The 18968-nt window shown below is 37.8% G+C and overlaps 1 long non-coding RNA gene across 1 annotated transcript; it reads right to left on the bottom strand.

The window, feature by feature from the left end:
• Positions 1–917: 917 nt before the first annotated feature.
• Positions 918–2242, bottom strand: LOC120567131. Its single transcript, XR_005640524.1, has 3 exons — positions 2080–2242; positions 1933–1990; positions 918–1179 (listed from the first exon to the last, which is right to left on the bottom strand). It is a non-coding gene; the product is annotated as an uncharacterized LOC120567131 (long non-coding RNA).
• Between the last annotated feature and the right edge of the window lie 16726 nt (positions 2243–18968).

Raw genomic sequence — 18968 nt, forward strand, 5'->3', positions numbered from 1 at the left:
ATTATGACAGTGTAACTAATACATATTTTGACCTCAAGTAAAGTGGTACCAATTGTATTTGTCATTAAGATATCATGGATAAGACTTGCTGTCAGGACAACATTATGACAGTGTAACTAATAAATATTTTGACCTCAAGTAAAGTGGTACCAATTGTATTTGTCATTAAGATATCATAGATAAGACTTGCTGTCATGACAACATTATGACAGTGTAACAAATACATTCTTTGATCTCAAGTAAAGTGGTAACATTTTTATTTGTCATTAAGATATCATAGATAAGACTTGCTGTAATTACCACATTATGACAGTGTAACAAATACATTCTTTGACCTCAAGTAAAGTGGTACCAATTGTATTTGTCATTAAGATATCATAGATAAGACTTGCTGTCATTACCACATTATGACAGTGTAACGAATACATTCTTTGACCTCAAGTTGGTGACCAATTGTATTTGTCATTAAGATATCATGTATAAGACTTGCTGTCATGACAACATTACGACAGTGTAACTAATACATATTTTGACCTCAAGTGGGTACCAATTGTATTTGTCATTAAGATATCATAGATAAGACTTGCTGTCATGACAACATTATGACAGTATAACTAATACATATTTTGACCTCAAGTAAAGTGGTACCAATTGTATTTGTCATTAAGATATCATGGATAAGACTTGCTGTCATGACAACATTATGACAGTGTAAGACATTCTTTGACCTCAAGTAAAGTTGATACCATTTGTATTTGTCATTAAGATATCATAGATAAGACTTGCTGTCATTACAACATTATGACAGTGTAACAAATATATTCTTTGACCTCAAGTAAAGTGGTATTAATATACACAGAAATATGGCATACATACAGATAAACTAACTGAAAAAATAAAGTGTGCACACAAAAGAAACCCTTTTCAGTTCTATGAGCTCAATTGTTCTTTGATGACAAGAGTTCAGAGATGTTCAACATTGGGGCCCATATGAGTTTGGTTTCCGTTTGTCCTTCCACCATGAAGAATGAATCAAGGGAAATCCGTCTACGTTCAGAGTCTCGATCCTGAACTGGGAATCTCTAAACCCTGGAAGTCTCTGGGATGTGAAGAATCGATGTGATTCAATATCCCTCTGTGGACTGGGCCTCCCCTGCGTAGCCTTTTCACCTCCTCCACCTGTAGATAAGGCCAAAACATTTCTCTCAATTACTATTCAGTAATAAAATCAATTGCTTAGGCTACAATGAAAATAAAATGAGGTCATATTTCAGTTAACCCCTATTGAAATATCTAAACCTCTATTCAGTTTGTACAACCGTTCTTAAATTTCTTCTCTTAGGTATCAAACGTATATAAATCCCTTTCATGTAACAAAAGCACATTTATATTAATAGGCAACCTTTATACAAACAATGCATTTCTAATTCAAGTTGTATGGAACCTTAGTAACATTAACACTATCCTAAATTTAATTGCATAAATTGCATGTAAACATCTCTCAAATTGTATTATTTTCCCATAACTTAAGCTACAGTGTTGTAATCTAGAGGCATTAAGACTTGCGTGCTTATTTATCTCTCCCTGTAACTGTAGAAAGAATGCACTAAAAATTAGCCTCTTTAAGTTAGCTACTTCACCATAAACTCCAGTTAAACAGTTAAACTCACAATTTGTACTAACATTCATTCAACAAAAAACCCACAGCTAGCAATAGTTTTGAAAAGCAGCATTATACTTTCCATAACCAATAGATATAATCATTATATTAGCCTTTTTACAGGCAATATGCAGTAGCTAGTCTGCTAGCCTTTTGTGGCTAATTACCCTATTGGCATATGAATACAGCACCTTAGCTAACCCGTTAGCTTAATGCTATTAGCACCGATTAGCATGGATGCTAGCAAACTCTAGTGTTAAGGAGTGACTCACCATTTTACATCCTATAACTCCGTGACGATAGCTGATTCAGGCACAGCTCTCTTTTGCTCTGTTTACAACAAGGTATAGGCAGTATTAGATAGTATTTAGTATGTAGAATTGATTTATTTCACTAATTGGCGTTCTTTTTTATCTTACTGAGTGAATAATGGCAGCCTCCTACATTCTGATGCAGACGCTAAAAGGGATGTGAGGAGACGTAAATCTGATTGGTCAGCTCACGGACCCAAGTTCACCCATTGGCTTATTTACAAGCCCATCAAAGTGTTTCAAGCTTTCAGGTAAATAGGAGGATGCTGCCGTTATTCACTCAGTAAGATAGAAAGAACGCCAGTTAGTGAAATAAGTCAATTCTACATACTAAATACTATCTAATACTGGCTATACCTTGTTGTAAATAGAGTGAAAGAGAGCTGTGCCTGAATCAACTATCGTCACGGAGTTATAGGCAGCAAAATGGTGAGTCACTCCTTAACACTAGAGTTTGCTAGCATCCATGCTAATCGGTGCTAATAGCATTACGCTAACGGGTTAGCTAAGGTGCTGTATTCATATGCTAATAGTGTAATTAGCCACAAAAGGCTAGCAGACTAGCTACTGCATATTGCCTGTAAAAAGGCTAATGATTATATCTATTGGTTATGGAAAGTATAATGTTGCTTTTCAACACTATTGCTAGCTGTGGGTATTTTGTTGAATGAATGTTAGTACAAATTGTGAGTTTAACTGTTTAACTGGAGTTTATGGTGAAGTAGCTAACTTAAAGAGGCTAATTTTTAGTGCATTCTTTCTACAGTTACAGGGAGAGATAAATAAGCAAGCAAGTCTTAATGCCTCTAGATTACAACACTGTAGCTTAAGTTATGGGAAAATAATACAATTTGAGAGATGTTTACATGTAATTTATGCAGTTATATTTAGGATAGTGTTAATGTTACTAAGGTTCCATACAACTTGAATTAGAAATGCATTGTTTGTATAAAGGTTGCCTATTAATATAAATGTGCTTTTGGTACATGAAAGGGATTTATATACATTTGATACCTAAGAGAGGAAATTTAAGAACGGTTGTACAAACTGAATAGAGGTTTAGATATTTCAATAGGGGTTAACTGAAATATGACCTCATTTTATTTTCATTGTAGCCTAAGCAATTGATTTTATTACTGAATAGTAATTGAGAGAAATGTTTGGCTTATCTACAGGTGGAGGAGGTGAAAAGGCGCGGGGGAGGCCCAGTCCACAGAGGGATATTGAATCACATCGATTCTTCACATCCCAGAGACTTCCAGGGTTTAGAGATTCCCAGTTCAGGATCGAGACTCTGAACGTAGGCATTTCCCTTGATTCATTCTTCATGGTGGAAGGACAAACGGAAACCAAACTCATATGGGCCCCAATGTTGAACATCTCTGAACTCTTGTCATCAAAGAACAATTGAGCTCATAGAACTGAAAAGGGTTTCTTTTGTGTGCACACTTTATTTTTTCAGTTAGTTTATCTGTATGTATGCCATATTTCTGTGTATATTAATACCACTTTACTTGAGGTCAAAGAATATATTTGTTACACTGTCATAATGTGGTAATGACAGCAAGTCTTATCTATGATATCTTAATGACAAATGCAAATGTTACCACTTTACTTGAGGTCAAAGAATGTTTTCGTTACACTGTCATAATGTTGTCATGACAACAAGTCTTATCCATGATATCTTAATGACAAATACAATTGATTACTTGAGGTCAAAGAATGTATTTGTTACACTGTCATAATGTTGTCATGACAACAAGTCTTATCTATGATATCTTAATGACAAATACAATTGGTATCACTTTACTTGAGGTCAAAATATGTATTAGTTACACTGTCATAATGTTGTCATGACAACAAGTCTTATCCATGATATCTTAATGACAAATACAATTGGTACCACTTTACTTGAGGTCAAAATATGTATTAGTTACACTGTCATAATGTTGTCATGACAGCAAGTCTTATCTATGATATCTTAATGACAAATACAATTGGTACCACTTGAGGTCAAAATATGTATTAGTTACACTGTCGTAATGTTGTCATGACAGCAAGTCTTATAAATGATATCTTAATGACAAATACAATTGGCACCACTTGAGGTCAAAGAATGTATTCGTTACACTGTCATAATGTTGTCATGACAACAAGTCTTATCCATGATATCTTAATGACAAATACAATTGGTACCACTTTACTTGAGGTCAAAGAATGTATTTGTTACACTGTCATAATGTTGTCATGACAACAAGTCTTATCTATGATATCTTAATGACAAATACAATTGGTATCACTTTACTTGAGGTCAAAATATGTATTAGTTACACTGTCATAATGTTGTCATGACAACAAGTCTTATCCATGATATCTTAATGACAAATACAATTGGTACCACTTTTATTTTTATTTCTGTTCAGACATCTATCTAAAAAGTCTAGAATTGGTCTCTAATCTTGCACATCTAATTATAATAATCATTAGGTCAAAATGTCATGAATACAAAAAGAGGTGAATTTCTGTTTATGTCAAGCTGTCATGACAAAGACATCCTCTGGTAATGTCATCCTGGTTAATGTCAAGTTGTCATTACAAAGACATCCCAAACTAATTTAATGTCAACTTGTCATGACCAAGACAACTTCTGGTAATGACACTTTGATTAATGTCAAAGTGTCATAATCAAGACAAATTTAATGTCAAGTTGTCATGACCAAGACAACTTCTGGTAATATCACTTTGATTAATGTCAAGTTGTCATAATCAAGACAAGCCCAACAATGTTAACTTGTCATGACAAAAACCGAATGACACTTAATGACAGAAGTCATAAACGTTTATGACTTGTTTATAAGGTTTATGACACATTCATGACAGTGTCATGTCATAGTTATGACAGTGTCATGTCATGGTTATGTCGGTACTGTCAAGTAAAGTGTTACCGAAAATACTATACAATGACTTTTTGGGACATGCTATACTATGACTTTTATTTCACATTTTTGGATATACTTTACTAAGACTTTTTTCTATATACTATACTATGACTTTTATGACTTTTTTTCGACACACTATACTATGACGTTTTCATCACTTTTGACGTCATACTGTACTATGACTTTTTTATCACTTTTCGACATACTACACTATGACTTTATTCGACGTGCTATACGATGACTTTTTATGACTTTTCATCACACTATACTGTGACTTTTTATGACTTCTTTTAGTAATACTATACTAGGACTTCCTTTAACCTGCTATACTATGACTTTTTTTTATCACTTTTTACATCATAATATACTATGACATTTTTAGCACTTTTTTCGACATACTATACTATGACTTTTTTTCATCATGGTATACTATGACATTTTTCGATATACTATACTATGACTTTTTTTATCAATTTTGTCAACATACTACACCATGTCTTTTTTTGTGTTGCCCTTTTGATGTATACCCTCCTGTTTTTACCTCTTATGAGTTTCTCCTAATGTCAGCAATTGATAATGTAGTGCTTCTGCTGTTGTGAAAAATGTTCCCTTGCCAAATTTGTAGAAATATGACTTTTATATCACCTTTTTGGACACACTATACTGTGACTTTTTAATCACTTTTTTCAACATACTTTACTACCACTTTGGTAAATATCCGTAGGCATATTTCTGAAGGCATGTCCAAATAGAACAATACATGTGTGTGTCCAGGTTGTGTTAGCCTTTGGAACTCATTTATAAATGCTTTGTAAAGCATAGAAAGTACTCACTTTAGATGGGCTCACACAGTATACTTAACTAACCAGTAGTAACTCATGAGTTAATCATGGATTACATTATTGGTAAGTATTTGTAACAGATGTGTTAACACCCCAGCTATTAGTTTAGGCCTTTTTCTAAATCATAACATTTTATTTAAGACATGAAAAAAATGTAGGTCTAGATAGTCTGTTAATCATTAACTTCCTAGCTATAAACAACCTTTTACGTTCCTGAGTACCTAGTTGGTAATGGTAAAATTACTTAATTTACAAATGGTTAATGCATTTTACATGGGCTTACCTTCTATGGACCAACCATTTACTAACTGTATTTACAAATGCTTTACTGATTAGAAAGAATGTAGGAACTATGCTTTACAAATGATAAACAAATAAATTACTACTAGTTTGGAGATAGTTTATAAAGGGAAAATTATTTAATTTACTAATGTTTTTTGCAATACTTAGAAAGTGTCAAACTTCTATTTATAAACATAATTTTCGAGAGCCTTATTTACTATGAACAAACCATTTATGAGTGTGTATACAAATGCTTTATTCATGAGAATTAACATAGGAGCAGTGCTTTACAAATGATGAACAAAGCATTTAGCAATAGTTAGTAACTGGTTTATAATGGGAAAATTATTTAATTTACAAATGGTTGTTTCATTATTTGTTAAGTATAAATCATGTACTTACAAACATATTTTTCAAGATAGGCTTATTTACTATGAACAAGCCATTTATAACTATGTGAACAAATGCTTTACTGATGATGAGTTACATAAGAACAATTGATTAATAATGATGAACAAACCATTAACTAATAGGCTTGTTTACTATGAACAAACCATTTATAACTGTGTGAACAAATACTTTACTCATGATGAACTATGTATGAACAATTAATAAGTAATAATGAACAAACCATTAACTAATAGTTAACTAATGCTTAATAAATGATGAATTATGGATAGTTATTATAAAGTGCTACCAAGACTTTTTTCAATATACTATACTATGACTTTTATGACTTTTTTTGACATACTATACTATGACTTTTTTCGACATACTATACTATGACTTTTTCAACATACTATACTATGACTTTTATGACTTTGTTTCGACATGCTATAATATGACTTGATTATCACTTTTTTCGACATGCTATACTATGACTTTTGTATCACTTTTTTCGTTATACTACACTATGACCTTTTTATTATGTTGTACTGTAAATACTTTGTCTGTATTTTAATGTGCAATTTACCTACCCAGGGACTACAGGAGAAAATTAGCAATTTGCTCCAACCTGGCACGAGACATCTATTAATGTTTTTTGTGCACTGTCCCTGTTCAAATAAATGAATTACAATTACAATTACAATCACTTTTTTTTTCTATGAGTTTTTTATCACTATTTTACCATGACTTTTTTCGACATGCTATACTGTGACTTTTATATCACCTTTTTGGACACACTATACTATGACTTTTTAATCACTTTTTTTTTACATAGTTTACTAAGACTTTTTTCAATATACTATACTATGAGTTTTATGACTTTTTTTGACATAATATACTATGACATTTTTGTCACTTTTGTTGGCACTGTACAACGGCTTTTTTCGACATGCAATACTGTGATTATTTTATTACTTTTTAGTAATACTATACTAGGACTCTTTTCAACATGCTGTACTATGACTTTATTATGACTTTTTGAATCATAATATACTGTGATTTTTTAAATAATTTTTCGACATGCTATACTATGACTTTTTTATGACTTTATTTCTACATACTATACCATGACTTATTTTCAACATGTTATACTATGATTTAATTATCAATTTTTTCTACATACTACAATATCACCTTTTTATCACTTTTTTTTGACATACTATACTATGACTTTTTCATCACTTTTTTTCCCATATGGCCGACACCATTGACAACAACTTCCAGAGCGACCTGATGGCCATTTTTGAAGAGAATTTGTTTTGAGACCTTTTTATCACTTTTTTTGGACACACTTTACTATGACTGTTTTCGATATGCTATACTATGACTTTTATATCACCCTTTTCGACATATTATACTATGACTTTTTTAGGACTTTTCGACATACTACACTATGACTTTATTCGACATGCTATACTATGACTTTTATATCACCTTTTTGGACATACTATACTATGACTTTTTAATCACTTTTTTCAACATACTTTACTAAGACCTTTTTCAATATACTATACTATGACTTTTTTCGACATACTATACTATGACTTTTTATCACTTTTTTTCGAAATACTGACATTTTTGTCACTTTTTTGACACTGTACAACGGCTTTTTTCGACATGCAATACTATGCCTTTTTTTTGACATGCTAGACTATAACCTTTTATGACATTTTTTAAACATACCATACTATCATTTATTTAGACAGCTAGAAAATAATTTCAAACTTAAAATTAGGCACATCCTGTCTCAAAACGATGCGGTAAAACTAGTCCATGCATTTGTTATTTCAAGGCTGGACTATTGTAATTTCTTATTATCAGGCTGCTCAAACAAGTCCCTTAAGACTCACCAGTTGATCCACAATGCTGCAGCACATGTTCTGACAAGAACTAAGAAAAGAGGTCATGTTTCTCCTGTATTAGCTTCTCTGCACTGGCTTACAGTAAAATCTATATGTAATATAAGTAATATATGTGGCCAGGCCAGGCACCATCATATCTTAAAGAGCTCATAGTACCTTATTGGATAGCTCATAGTTATGCTGCTATAGGTCTAGATTTCCAGGGGACTTCCTTTGACACACTGATCTCCTCTCTCTTTCCATCTGCGTGCATTCATGTCCCAGAAATGCTTGTTGTTACTAACTTATCTCCAGGGAGCTTATTCCCTGGAGTTTTTCTTGCCTCGCAGTTTTCCTTGGATTGGGGTGGCACCTACCGTGGTCTTGCTCGACTGTGTCCAAACCGGCAGCGACATATATGCCGCCCACATAGAGCCTGGATCTGTCTGAGGTTTCAAACTTTTAAAGCCAATAATTACAGTGCCTTGCGAAAGTATTCGGCCCCCTTGAACTTTTCGACCTTTTGCCACATTTCAGGCCTCAAACATAAAGATATAAAACTGTAATTTTTTGTGAAGAATCAACAACAAGTGGGACACAATCATGAAGTGGAACGAAATTTATTGGATATTTCAAACCTTTTAAACAAATAAAAAACTGAAATATTGGGCGTGCAAAATTATTCAGCCCCCTTAAGTTAATACTTTGAGCGCCACCTTTTGCTGCGATTACAGCTGTAAGTCGCAGGGTATGTCTCTATCAGTTTTGCACATCGAGACTGACATTTTCGCCCATTCCTCCTTGCAAAACAGCTCGAGCTCAGTGAGGTTGGATGGAGACGTTTGTGAACAGCAGTTTTCAGTTCTTTCCACAGATTCTCGATTGGATTCAGGTCTGGACTTTGACTTGGCCATTCTAATACCTGGATAGGTTTATTTGTGAACCATTCCATTGTAGATTTTGCTTTATGTTTTGGATCATTGTCTTGTTGGAAGACAAATCTCCGTCCCAGTCTCAGGTCTTTCGCAGACTCCATCAGGTTTTCTTCCAGAATGGTCCTGTATTTGGCTCCATCCATCTTCCCATCAATTTTAACCATCTTCCCTGTCCCTGCTGAAGAAAAGCAGGCCCAAACCGGTGATGCTGCCACCACCATGTTTGACAGTGGGGATGGTGTGTTCAGGGTGATGAGCTGTGTTGCTTTACGCAAAACATAACGTTTTGCATTGTTGCCAAAATGTTCGATTTTGGTTTCATCTGACCACAGCACCTTCTTCCACATGTTTGGTGTGTCTCCCAGGTGGCTTTTGGCAAACTTTAAACGACACTTTTCGTGGATATCTTTAAGAAATGGCTTTCTTCTTGCCACTCTTCCATAAAGGCCAGATTTGTGCAGTATACGACTGATTGTTGTCCTATGGACAGAGTCTCCCACCTCAGCTGTAGATCTCTGCAGTTCATCCAGAGTGATCATGGGCCTCTTGGCTGCATCTCTGATCAGTCTTCTCATTGTATGAGCTGAAAGTTTAGAGGGACGGCCGGGTCTTCGTAGATTTGTAGTGGTCTGATACTCCTTCCATTTCAATATTATCGCTTGCACAGTGCTCCTTGGGATGTTTAAAGCTTGGGAAATCTTTTTGTATCCAAATCCGGCTTTAAACTTCTCCACAACAGTATCTCGGACCTGCCTGGTGTGTTCCTTGTTCTTCATGATGCTCTCTGCGCTTTACACGGACCTCTGAGACTATCACAGAGCAGGTGCATTTATACGGAGACTTGATTACACACAGCTGGATTCTATTTATCATCATTAGTCATTTAGGTCAACATTGGATGATTCAGAGATCCTCACTGAACTTCTGGAGAGAGTTTGCTGCACTGAAAGTAAAGGGGCTGAATAATTTTGCACGCCCACTTTTTCAGTTTTTTATTTGTTAAAAAAGTTTGAAATAGCCAATGAATTTCGTTCCACTTCATAATTGGGACCCACTTGTTGTTGATTCTTCACAAAAAATTACAGTTTTATATCTTTATGTTTGAGGCCTGAAATGTGGCAAAAGGTCGAAACGTTCAAGGGGGCCGAATACTTTCGCAAGGCACTGTAGTTTAGTGTTAGCTTTTCAAAAAACCTTTAAATATTCCACATCTTTTTTACATTAGTGGTGTTATTCAACTTTTTAATGAAATTCATACTAATTAGAACCATTCTCACTTTTCCAACTCACTACTTCACCTTCTTCTTATGGATTTAAGCTATTAATCCAGTTTACTTTATGCAATTTAGCTATTCGGCATTCACAAACATTTTCTGCAGAAAATACATTTTCTAGTTCTTACATAATTTCCAAAAGGCCCGTGTTCATTTATTATTTCAGCTGAGAGGAATGTGCCCATCAGGCAGACTTAACAGGGAGTTTAGTGGTCTTTGGCTGAAAGAAGAGGAGGAGGCTATTGAGCAGGAGCATTGGAGCACTGGAACCTGAATGTTGCTAAGGCTAACAGTACCCTGATTTAAAGAGACACAGTAATGTGCTGGCTGCTGGCTCGACTAAATCACAGAGATGGAGCTGTAGCAATGTGGAAGAACAACACAATGCTCCCTTTCAAAGCAGCAAACCCTTTTTCTCTTCATCTGAAAAGCCCCCCTCTCTTTTTCTCTCCCTCATCTCTGCCAAGAGCTCTCGCGCCTGTTTTCTCAGCTGGGAGGATGGAAATCAGACAGGGGGGAGACTGAGAGACAGGAATGAAGGGGGAAAGACAGACTTAGGGATAGTGAGAGTTGAAATTAGGGTGACAGAGAAGAAAGGTTAATTGCGTCATTATGATTTTGCTGCAGCAAGGTTGAAGAGAACATGAGAGGGAGAAGTGTCCTCTCATGGTTACTTCAGGTGTCACTACTACCAGGTTACAAATCAAGGGTCAAGTGTGCAAAACAAAGCATGTAATCTGCTCACAGGTAGTGGGCAGAAAACACTGAATGAAGAGCAATCTAATGAACTTAAATTTGGTTTCCATTCACTCGCCAAAATCGAACATTGTGTGTGTTTTGACGTATAACCCATAAGCAACCCCTCCCCACTATCCAGCACTCACACACATGCATCTACCACACCCCCAGCACAGACAGTGTAGAGTATCTAATCCATTTCCTCCACCACTGTGGTTGTCATGGAAACGCAAAATTCCCCATCTGATTGACGAGAGAAGGAACGGTGCGAGGAGGGAGCAGGGAGGAAAGCAGAGAATTGAATATGCAAGGATGCAACAAAGAAGCCACTAAGCTAAAAAATCCTTTTCTGTCTGCCTTTTACTTTCAACTGTGTCTTCAACATATTGGCACCACTGCATATGAAGGATGCTGTGCTGCATGGTGGAGATTTTTTACATGCCAAGGCATTAGTTGGGGAAGTATGTGTGTGTGTGTGTGTGTGTGTGTGTGTGTGTGTGTGTGTGTGTGTGTGTGTGTGTGTGTGTGTGTGTGTGTGTGTGTGTGTGTGTGTGTGTGTGTGTGTGTGTGTGTGTGTGTGTGTGTGTTCTCAGAGGCAGGAAACGCTGTGAATGTGCAGCGCCTCAGACATGCAGACTCTGATACAGAGGCATGTCGACAACTCAGTGCCATGGCGACAGGTGTTGCCGCGGAAATGGTGCAGCTGCTGCATGGATATTTCAGGCTAATAAACGTGCACCATCAAGTTGCTCTCTGCTCTCTCCCCCAGTCTGATACTGGAGGCTGGAATGCAAACTCTGAGGGAGTCCATCTTGAACATACAAATGCCTTTATAGTGTGTTGTTGTTACATATTCAGCTGTCTTTGTTTGATAAAAGAACCAGATGCAGTGGTTGAGATAAAGGAAGATTTTCTGAAAAAAATAAATAAATAAATAAACTATATTCAGCATTTGAAAAATCTTCAGCCACTCTGAAAAAGGAACTGCTGTCGTGACAACCAAAAAGTCAGAAGTTTGAACTCAAATACATTTTTCACATGTGGCCTCTAATCCTCTTCCGTATATATCAGAAGGTCAACACCTCCATAATGTTTGAAAGTGGTATCAAGCAAATAACCATATTTCCCAAAAATCTTGAACTATTCCTTTAATTTCCAGTAGAGCCACGCCTACCTGAAACAAGGGAGAAGAGCACAGAGGAAAGACAAATAGCCTACAGAAATATCTTGTATAAATATATAACCAGCACTGTTCTACTTTTGGCAGAAAATATGTTCATGTAAGACCCTACCTGCTAAAAAAAAAAGCCATTTCATGTTAAAGCACATGCATCCATAAATTTGTTGCAGATATTAGGTAACAATAACCTGCTCAAAATTATGAAAAACTACTAGCAAACTGCTACTGTATCTCATTCTCAAATCTTTAATTGCACATGGTCACGGCAACAGGAGAAAGACCATTTGTACTTTCTATTCCAAAGTGGAGTTGAAGAAGAATTGGGAACAATACAGCAATGTGCCAGTATGTTTTGCCCTGTAATATCAGGTCTTATGTTCTTCATTATTAGAAACTCCACAAATGTCTGGAATGAAAAGACATCTAACCACCATTAAGATTGACATCAAAATCCACGCTCAAGAAAACAACTGAGTCAAGCAGTCATGGATCCAGACGGATCAACTGGAGATTATATGAGAAAGCTGCATATTTGCATATTCAACAGGGAATAACAAACTGGACCTAAACAGATCTGAATTTGACAAGGAGGACCATAGGAATATTTTAAGAGCCATATCTCACATTCTGACAGTAGTCTTTATGTCAGCAGTGTTGGTGAGATACGAGAGACTCCGCTGTATGCCAGGACCTCTGGGACAGGTGTTCAACCCATCAGCAGTAGAGGACACTCACAATTCTGGGAATTTACTCTTGGACCATGGGAAATACTCAAATACAATAGGTTTAAACTGATCATCATAACCAAATAAAGATGTTGAAGGAAATATTCACACATTCCTACTGCATGAGGCCCATTCTTGCATCTATTATATAAACCAGATGTATTTTAAGAGTGCAAGAAAATCCATAAGAATCCTCATGACACAGAGTTGTAAGCCGGTAAGGATACAAACACGTGAGCCATATTTGTTCTAGTTTCTGTGCTCTTTGACGCAGTGCAGTCAGACTGTGCACAATTAAACTTCCCAAGTCAATTCACTGTCTCATTTGGACATCTGCATGCATCATGACAAGCGTGTGTGTGTGTGTGTGTGTGTGTGTGTGTGTGTGTGTGTGTGTGTGTGTGTGTGTGTGTGTGTGTGTGTGTGTGTGTGTGTCAACAGCAGGTAGTGGAAACAACCCTCCAAGAGGATCAATTAGAAAATACTGCAGGATGTTCTGAGAAATGAGGGTGATAAAAGGAGGGGGGAAGAGAAAGGAAAACAAGCTTCAGTGCCATAATTTACTGCTCTCATGGCACGTCATCCGCTTGCCCTCCATCTTTCTCTTTGTTCTCTGCCTCCCATCATCTTCTCTGCATTTCTGTCAGCACACAAAAGTGGTCAAAATCTGTTCATTTCTTCCATTCTTTTATATTATCGTCCATACATCCGTTTCTTCATCTCTCTTTTGCTAACCCAGAGAGCCAGACACTCTCTGCCCTAGATAAAATGGAAGTCTGTCAGTCTCCCTTTGTGACCCCGCCTTTTCATCCATCCCTTCCCTGCCTTTCCTCCTCTCCCCCTTTAGTGACTTCTCTGTATTTTCTATCTGAGGTGGTGGTGGTGGAGGTCCAGAGAGCAGTTTGTGTCATTCATCTTCCCATGTCCATAAAGCTCAAATATTCATGTGCCTGCCCCGCATTGAGCAACAACAGATGATGTTGGCCAGCAACAGACTCCCAGTTTCCACGGCAACCTCCGTCATCCGTTTCCCCCTCTCCCCTCTTCTCTCTGACTCAGTTGGGTGATAGAGAGAGATGGTGGTGGCAGTCACCTCGCTGGTAACATGTAGCAGCAGGGGGACACATGTTAGCATCACAGGGAGCGGATCACTGGGAGGTGAGCGAGATTGGCGTGAAGAGGGGGAAGAAAAGGAAAACAAAACAATATATAACAAATAATTCATGTTGATTACAGAGAAAAAAGAAAGAGGCTTGGTGATTTGACATTGAAAGAAAGACAAAAAACAAACACCTTTCAACATGGGAGGACACCAAGATGAGTCTCCCCATCCTCCTGCCCTCACTGCCAGCTCTTGGTCTCCTCCTCTGTTTCGCCTCTTTGTCCTTTCTCTGTCCCCCCCCCAACATAAAGAAGCAGCCCGGCACAGGGACTGTAAGCTGCTTACAATAATAAAGCTGCACAATGCCTCTTAATACTCCTCTTTTACCCCCCACCCACCAAGCCTGTCTGCAAAATGGATTGTAATGCAGTGCACTGCCCTCTATCCTCATGTTCTTCTTCACAGTGGCTGCTTCTGGGATGTAGCTTTTCGCAGCACTTTACTCTTCCTTTCTGCAGAAGGCTTTGGAATAGATTTTAACGCAGCATTTGATGCATCTGTCCTTTACATTATCAGTATACAGCGGTGACTAATTCTGCCTGCACGGTCCAGCTGCAACTGTCCACCAATCTCATTTCAGTCAATGTTTATAGGCCTGATCTTTTCTTCTCATCGCCTCTGCTGCAATCCCTATTTTATGCCTGACTGAGTAACATTCATTGTGTTATTGCCCTTTGTTTAAGATGCACTGCCTTTTTTAGCTGCAGCTATAGCATGCTCACATCTGTGTTTCCTTTGTCTATGTAGGTCATCTCTACCTCTGCATTTGTTGTGATCTTTCTTCTGGTAATGACACCTCAGCCTCCATTTTAAAAGGTAAACCAGAGGAGGAGGAAACCATAAAAGCTTGAAGACAAATTACATTGAGCCCAGCATGTTGTGAGAAAGAGCAAGCAGTGGGGATAGACAGAGAGGACATGAAAGAGAGAAGGGAGTACAGATAGGTATGTCACTAAAAAAAGAAAAGAAATATGAAGGGGAGAGATGAGAGAAGAGAGAGACATGATAGAGGGAACAAAGTGAGTTAGAGCAGACAGAGAGGTGAGGAAAGCAGGCGAGACAGGCAGAGAGCAGAAAAAAAAGAAAAATCAAGGAAAGTCGGGTATGGGTGCTGATTCTTGCCAGCAGGAGGTAAGTGTAACCATAGTTACCAGGCAAAAGAGTGATGTCATTGCCTCTAATAAGATGCTTGGCATTGTTGGGGTATTTTGGGGGGTTGGCAGTGCAAGTCTGTTCTTCACTCTCAGCAGTTTATTATAGCACATCAGGAGAAAAATGGCCATTATCCTGTAAATATGTGCATTTGGAAATTTAGAGTTCAATTTAGCTTTTACAGATAAAAGATGTGCACTGGCACCAGATACCAGTGTGTGCCAACTTCATAATTACCTTGCATTTTTCTCCCCTAAAACCCTTTTCTGAATATTTACTCCAAGCATGTTTAATCAATTAAATTGATGTCTTTAAAGTGTTTTATCTGACCAATTCATTATTGGAAGCAGCCAATCTGAGAGGTGGGAACCCGAAAATGTTTGACAATTTTGTGAAATAGATGACTTTACCAAATAATCTATTTTTATAATTGTAGCTATTGTTTTCTGTGGAATAAGCAACTACAAAATTAGTATTTGTGTGTGGGTGTGTCCTTGTTGGTTTTCTTAGATCACAAAGATCAACATGAAAAATGTTAACATCTGCACTTATTTCTACATAATAATCACCAGGAATCAGAGGCCATCACCAAAAAAGGCACTTGAAAGAATCACTACTCAGATTCATCAACAATAAAGCTCACTTACATCTTTAGAATTTTGACCAAAAAGATTCTGTGAGGTTCAAATGTCTGTATTTGTTAGAATCTGCTCTGCTAACCCTCTAAATGTCACTGTGGATAGGCTTATCTTCACCCCACATTCACCCTCTTTGAGATGTGGTTATAACTTATATAGGACACACACAAATGTAGACATGCATGCACACACAGCCTCAGACACACACACACACACACACACACACACACACACACACACACACACACGCACACACACATAGACCACACCCAGATAGTTACTGCCCCCAGAGGAAATCAGACGGCTGCAGGCTCAGCTTATGTAGGTCAATTGACTGACAACAGCTCTACCTCCATCAATGTGTATGGACAGATAGGGGGCAGGAGGGACACACACTCATACACGACAAAGAAAACGAAACTCTTGATTTCTATCCCTCCTTCCACAATGAAATGAAAATATATCCATTGACCTCAAAGTGAACCGTACCTAAAAACAATGCGTGTTTGTGTGTGTGTGTGTGTGTGTGTGTGTGTGTGTGTGTGTGTGTGTGTGTGTGTGTGTGTGTCTGAGGCTGTGTGTGTGTGTGTGTGTGTGTTTGTGTGTGTGTCTACATGGGCACATAAACGTACAGCAAACACGACCTCATCAAAATGGGTCAGGGGCTCAGACCCTTGTGATTAGAGCCTGACTAGTCAGGACAGACATAACAGCCTCAAGGGTTCCACGTGGATTCCAGCGTCCCTTCAACGTCTTCACATCAGTGTTATCAGTCACTGTCTACTGCAGGACCACAGTTTAAGCCAGTTTTAGTCTCATCAATAAAGTCTATTTATCAGTCCATCTAAAAAAAAGCCCCTGTGGGAACATATAGTTTATCTCAACACAACAAAGCACCTTAGGGAACAGCGATGAAGCCGAGACAAGGGGACAAAAACATTACTGTCTTTTTTTATTAACCAAAAACATTCAGTATGAGCTACAGAACATCTCCTTTGTTCCAACTACCCAGCACAAACCACTCCAGGATCACTTATCTTATGTTAGATCTAGAACAGTCTGTCTTTTTTACTTCCATTTCAGTCACTGGTTGCTAAATACAGCCTGATAAAAAAAAGTTAAAAAGAATATTAATAGAGACATAATGATGTGACTGCATGTTTTGGGGTTCAATGCTGCACACTTACACTCACAAACAATGTACTGACTTACAGAGACACGTTTGACCATCAACATTAGGAACCATGGCACATAGGACTGCACTGAAGTGTAAGATTACAGCAATTACAGACTCTCGGTTGTCAGCCTGTGTGTGTCAGGTTTGTTGTGTCCACACTGTCTGTACTGATACTGATTTCAACACCTCCACGCGAGCATTTGCCTATTTCAGAAACAAACAAGGTAGTATGTCGTCTACCATAAGTATTTGTTCACCATACATGTGAGGAATCTGTAGGTATTCCTGGTGGTGTAGAGAGAGCGAGAGAGAGAGAGAGAGAGAGAGAGAGAGAGAACCACACATGTGGCTGTGTGACCCCTTGGTGCTTATTGATATTCTGTTCACATCAGCCTTCAGCACAGCCAGCAGAGGCGACAGACCCTCCTCTCTTTAAATCTCTCTCATATTTAGGGGAGAAATCCATCCCCAGAGAGAGAAGATGATCCGTCGGGATGAGCCATGACATTGTGGATTATGGGAAGAAAATGCTCAAAAATGAAAATTGTGGGTGGTGGCAGGATTCATGTGTATTTATGTGTGTTGAAGCGTTTTAGTGATTGTGGGTTCCATGGTGAGGAAATCAGCATGCCATAAAATGTAAGGGAATTTGCACTAAATGGCGACAAACAAGTCTGTTGGTGTATAAAAACATGTTGGATCTGATGTTTCTCACTGTTTCATCATGCCAGTTGACTGTAAAAGAGAAGGCTAGTTTGCAAGGCAATGGACAACAAGTAGAAGAGAAAAGTGAAGGAGAAAAGGGAGGCAAGGTAAGGTGAGGAGGTTGAGCAGAAAATGAGGCCTAAATTCTTCAGCCTCTGCTGGTAATACATGAAGTGTTGTCAATCTTTAACATTTAACAAAAAGCCACACAGACACCTGTTTCAGATAATGCACAATTCTCTTTACAAAAGCCCAATCTGCTCTTTAATAGGATTTAATGCTTAGGTTGTCTCCAGAATTCACACACACACACACACACACACACACACACACACACACACACACACACACACACACACAACACACACACACACACACACACAAAGTCCTTTTCACAACATGATGCCAGTCACATAAGATCATGCTGATTTGCAGGACATGCAGACTGTTTTCTCAGCAGACTCACATCACATTGTTAAGTGCAAGACATGCTTTACTTCCAGATCAACAAACACACAAACAAGATGCAAACTGAGGACATATAGGCAGAAAAAACAGATGACAGGCAGATATGGGATGGAGAGAAATTCAGAAACAAAGGGATGGAGAAATCCAGGAAGAAGAGAGCAAAGAGGAAGGGAGAAAGAAAAACAAGTAGGGAAGCATGGACATATAAGGAGAAACAGAAACTATACATCGAAGTAACTCAACAGACAGGAATGTATATGGAGACGAGGACCAGACAAATGGACAGATTTCTGCACCAGACAGGTGGACAGTGTTTTTCTCTCTGCACCCTAGGGCTTCAGGGTGATTCGGGCAGCACTGTGATGAGAGAGATGTCACTCAGCGGTGTGATGGCACAGCCAATCGGTTGACACTCGCTGGCCCATGTTAATTGTCTGCTAATTGTGTGACACATGAAGAGTGTTGTACAAGCAGCCGAGTAATTAGATCAAG

The sequence above is a fragment of the Perca fluviatilis genome, chromosome 10 (assembly GCF_010015445.1).
Source record: "Perca fluviatilis chromosome 10, GENO_Pfluv_1.0, whole genome shotgun sequence".
Classification (NCBI taxonomy): domain Eukaryota; kingdom Metazoa; phylum Chordata; class Actinopteri; order Perciformes; family Percidae; genus Perca; species Perca fluviatilis.